The following is a 5,000-nucleotide window of genomic DNA, read 5'->3' as shown; positions in this document are numbered from 1 at the left end:
AGTTTTGAAATACTAATCAATACTAACATTGCTTAGAAACTTTAGAGAGATCAGAAGTCAAACAGTAATGAAAACAAATCAAGACGTTAACAAGACAGCAAGAAGTTTACCTTGTCTCCTCACATGCTTCACCGCGGCCCTGGAGACATCAAGGTGCGTCAGCTGGCCAGTTAGGCAGCTGCAGAGACACGGCGCCCCCAATACCAGGCCAGGGCAGCGGAGGAGGCACTGTGAGGGAGGGGAAGAGAGATGAGAAGTTAATTAATAAGATAGACACGTAAACAGTAGTCATATACACCTGATTCTCTATTCACACGCAAGCAGAGTGCAAACAAAACATGTACAAGTGTAAACAAAGCAAGCAACACAAGTAAAGAGAGTAAACAATGCAAACAATACACATATAAACAATATAAACAACAAAACAACACATGTCTAACACTACAAAACTTTTCCCTCGTCCTTACATTCAACTGGAGGAGAAGGAATAGGAGGAATACACACAAATGAACACAAAGGAAGTCCAAACAGCAACCGCCCCAGAGATCCTTACTAGGCTGTTTGGGTAACTATTCTACGCTTTAAGTGGGAAACACAGGACAACACAAAAGGAGGAAAGAAGAGAGAAGAAGCGGAGGAAAAGATAAGAAGGGGAAAAAAAGCAAGAGGAGGAGGAGGAGGAGGAGATGAACAAGGAAAGATACGTGGAAGGAGAAACGGAAAGAGAGGATAACCGGAGAAGAGAGAGAGAGAGAGAGAGAGAGAGAGAGAGATAGAGAGAGATGGGGGAGAGGGAAGAGGGAGGGAAGGAAAGAGGGGATGGGAGAGGGGAGGGGAGAGGAGCAACATCTTATAAGACTCTCAGTAAGACCCAAGGAACTCAGGAAATCCATTAAGTAGGTGTCCTAAAATGATGTCCCGAGAGAGAGAGAGAGAGAGAGAGAGAGAGAGAGAGAGAGAGAGAGAGAGAGAGAGAGAGAGAGAGAGAGAGAGAGAGAGAGAGAGAGCGAGAGAGAGAGAGAGAGAGCAAAAAGAAAAATTAGAAGACGTTTCCTTACTTAATGGGGAACAAATGAATGGGTGAGAGACATATGGAGAGGGAGAGGGAGGGGAGAACGAGGGGAGAAAGGAGGAAGGGAGAGAAAAAATGGGGAGAGATGAAAAGGGAAGTTAGCGAGGTGATTGTGGGCGTGGAATGATAGAAAATGATAGGTAGGGAGAGGAGGGAGTGGGGAAAGAGGGGAGAAAGGGAGAGGGGGAAGAGAGAAAAGGGAGAGAGGGGGAAATAGCGTGACTACTGACCCATACATTTCCCTACACAACGTCATACTTACACACACACACACACACACACACACACACACACACACCAAACCCCTCCTCCACCTCCCTTCATTCCCCCTCCTCCACCTCCCTTCATTTCCCCCTCCAAAAAAAACATACAGTGCAGCATTCCATCTCACTTCCCATACAACAGAGGAGGAGGAGGAGGAGGAGGAGGAGGAGGAGGAGGAGGATGAGGAGGAGGGGGGACTATGGGGGGAGGCGAATCTGTTGACAAATCAGTAAATATCGATAAGAAATTACATTCGAAAAACCCACGACCAATATCTAACTGGAAACCAATTTGTTGTTTGTGGAAGGGGGCAGGGGGGGCGTCTATTGGGGTGGGGGGAGGGGGTATTGGTGTGGGAAGATTGAGAGCCAGTGAAGGGGAAGGAAAGTGGAGAGTGCGGGGGTGATGTGCAGGTGAGGGGGGTGGAAGAGAAGGAAGAGAGGGAGAAAGGGTTGAGTGGGAATGAAAGGGGTGAAGAAAACGGTGGTGGGTAAAGAAGGGAGGTTATGGTGAATATTAATAAATGCTTGTGTTCTTATTCATTTGTTTATTCATCTGTGTTATATTCATGTTAAACTTCCTTATCTGTTCAATTTTATCACTCGTCCTTTGCATTCTTATCTATCACTTCACTCGTCTATACATTTATCCATTTCTCAACCATCTCTTCCGCTCACTTTCATCAGTAAAATTTAGCATCATTACTTACACACATCCATTTATTCACTCAATATAACAACGGCACTCTCATCCTATCTATTTGTTTGTATGGCGCCACGTGGGAGAGTTTGCATCCTGTCTACCCTCGTTTGTTTACTTCAGGATGCTAACACGTGGCGACCTGCAAACACGCTTACCTGTGTGTGTGTGTGTGTGTGTGTGTGTGTGTGTGTGTGTGTGTGTGTGTGTGTGTGTGTGTGTGTGTGTGTGTGTGTGTGTGTGTATATACATGTTAATTATTTTCCACACATGTTTCCCCTCACTCCAGTACTATTATCCATTCCTTTTACTATCACACTCCATTCTTTCCCCCCAATCTCCCACTTCCCTCTCCCTCTCCCCTCTAATTCTCCTATCCTCCCCTCCCTTTCCTCTCTAATTCTCAATACCTTCTCCCTTTCCTCTTTAATCATCCCACTATATCCTCTCTTCCCCCTCTAACCCTCCCAGTCCCCTCTCCTCCTCTCTCCCCTCAGTTAGCCCTCTTCCCCTTTCATCCACTCATATTACCACATTCCATCCCTCAACCCCTCACTTTATTCCTATCCCCTTTACTTGCACTATTCCTTTCCCCTCTTTCCCCCCTTCCCATTTCTTTTCCACTGATTCATCAATTTCCCATATCCTTTCACTTTCCCCGCCTCTCCCTCCTTCTCTCCATTACTAATATTTTCCGTCATTTCTCTCTTTTTCTTCTTCCTTCTCGTTTGTTACTTCCTTGCTTTCTTTCCTTCCCCTCACGTCTGCATCTTATGAAATTTGTTCCTTGTATTTATTGCTCTCATCCACACTCGTCTCCCCTCATCGCCAACCCCTTGTCCTCCCCTCTAATCTCCCATTCTCAGTGTCTCCTCTTCCCCTTCCCTCTCCTCCCAACTGCTACCCATTCCATCCCTCAGCCTATTCTTTCTCTCCTACCTCTTTTATTATCTCTCATTCTCTTCTGCTCATCACTTCTCTCCCTCCCTCCGTCTCTCCCTCTCCCTTCTACTTCTCATATTTTATTCACCCCTCTCCTTTTCCTCCCCACTTTCACCACCTGTCCACGTTGTTAGCTCCCCTCCTCCCCCTCTCCCTCCTCCCCCTCTCCCTCCTCCTCCTCCTCCTCCTCCTCCTATACAGATTGCTAGGTTGTAATTTTTGCCTCTGACCAAGCGAGTGTTGATATCCCACGTGTTCGAATTCCTGGTATTGGCTGTGACTTCGGCTTAACGTTCAAAGGTTTGTGTGGTTTTGGCTCTACATATTCGTTTTTTTTCCTTTGTGTTTGTGTTCTTTCTCTCTCTCTCTCTCTCTCTCTCTCTCTCTCTCTCTCTCTCTCTCTCGTTCTAATAATCTATTTTTTCTCTTTCTTTTTCTTCCTCTTGTTTTTTTTCTAATGCTTTGTTTTCGGTACCTTCTCCTCCTCCTATTCGTTTTTCTTGTTTTTCTCCTTTCTCCTCCTCCTTCTCCTCCTCCTTCTCCTCTTCTTTATCATTCTACATCTCTAATACAAAAATCTAAGTGTAGCTTATGACAGCCTTAGAAGGGCCAATAGATCTGCTGCTGTTTGCTCTTCCTCCACCTCCTCCTCCTCTTCCTCCTCCTCCTCTTCTTCTACCTCTTCCTCCTGGTTCATTTCCTCATAAGTTATCTTCCTTGCATTATCTCCCAGTTTACGTAGTCTCTCTCTCTCTCTCTCTCTCTCTCTCTCTCTCTCTCTCTCTCTCTCTCTCTCTGCTTGAGATAAGAAGGCAATAGGGACAAAGAAGATGGAAATGGGAAACGAATGGCGAGGGGAAGGAGAGAGGAAGATAAGAAGCAATGGAAGAAAAATACGAAAGTACTGAGGGAAGGGAAATCAGAGAAAGGAAGGAAGAGGCAAATGTAAAAATAATGAGATGGAGAATGATGACAAAAACAAGACAGAGGAAGGAAGACGAAGCGAAAGAGAAAATGTAAAGGGAGGGAGGGAAGGAAGGAAGGAAGGAAGGAAGGAAAAATGAGACCAAAGAAGGAAGGAAGGAAAGATAAATTAAGGGAGGTAGGAAGGAAGATGGAAAACTCGAAAAAAAATAAAGAAAGAGAGGAAAAATAAAGTGTGGGAGCGAGGAAAGAATAGAATGAGAGGGAAAAAAACGAAAGAAAGGCAGAAACAGTGGAAAATAAAGAAAGAATAGAAGAAAAAGGAACAGGCTGCGAGAACCAATAAAAGATGATGATAAAGAAGATGAATTTTATAGATGCCGAGAAAAATGAGGAGAAGAAGAAGAAGAAGAGGAAGAAGATCGAGAAAAAGGACGAGGAGGAGGATAAAAAGTGAAAGAGGAGAACTAACAACAACAACAACAACAACAACAACAACAACATGAGGAGGAAAAAGAGGAAAAACAACAACAACAACAAAAATAAAACAGCAACCCCCTAAGAGAAAACAGAAAACGACAAAAAAAAGAAAAAGAAAACGAGAAAAGAGGAAAGGAGGCCAGTGACGATAGGGAGACAAAGAGACGAAAGAAACAAAGGACAGAAAAGGAAAAAAGAAGGGGAAGAAGAGGAAGAGGAGGAGGCGCGAAGGGGAAGCCAAAGTCGTGATGGGCGTGCATGGGTTGGGACAAGTGCTGATGTATGTAAATAGCGCGACTAACAGGTGTGTCTTATGGGAAACCCCCTGGAAATATGCATGGAGGGGGGAGAAGGGAGGCAGGGAAGGGCCGGGGAGGGGGGAAGGAGAGGGGAAGGGAGGGGAAGAGGAACGACTGAGAGGAGCAGAAAAGGAGAGGCATAGGAGGGGGGAGACGGTGCTGGAGTGTAATGGGGGAGGGGGAGGGGAAACAGGGGAGTAAGGGTGAGGGGAGAGGGAAGAAGGTGGGGAGGTGAGAGGAAGATTGAGAGGGGAAGGAAAGAAAGGCATGGTGGAGGGAGGAAGGGAGTAGGAGTAGGAGGGAGAGGAGAGAGAGAGAGA

At 45.6% G+C, this 5,000-nt stretch overlaps 1 long non-coding RNA gene across 1 annotated transcript in view; it reads right to left on the bottom strand.

Annotated features, from left to right (window-relative positions):
- Nucleotides 1-5,000, bottom strand: part of LOC135112931 (uncharacterized) — a 62,635-nt gene that overhangs the window by 36,428 nt on the left and 21,207 nt on the right. Inside the window, exon 3 of the long non-coding RNA XR_010274622.1 lies at nt 111-228. This is a non-coding gene — a long non-coding RNA (uncharacterized LOC135112931). The remainder of the gene's footprint in view (nt 1-110; nt 229-5,000) is intronic.

The sequence above is a fragment of the Scylla paramamosain genome, chromosome 24 (genome assembly GCF_035594125.1).
Source record: "Scylla paramamosain isolate STU-SP2022 chromosome 24, ASM3559412v1, whole genome shotgun sequence".
In the NCBI taxonomy this organism is placed as follows: Eukaryota; Metazoa; Arthropoda; class Malacostraca; order Decapoda; family Portunidae; genus Scylla; species Scylla paramamosain.
The sequence above is the reverse complement of the archived record's forward strand: the minus strand, read 5'-3'. Positions and strand labels throughout refer to the sequence as shown.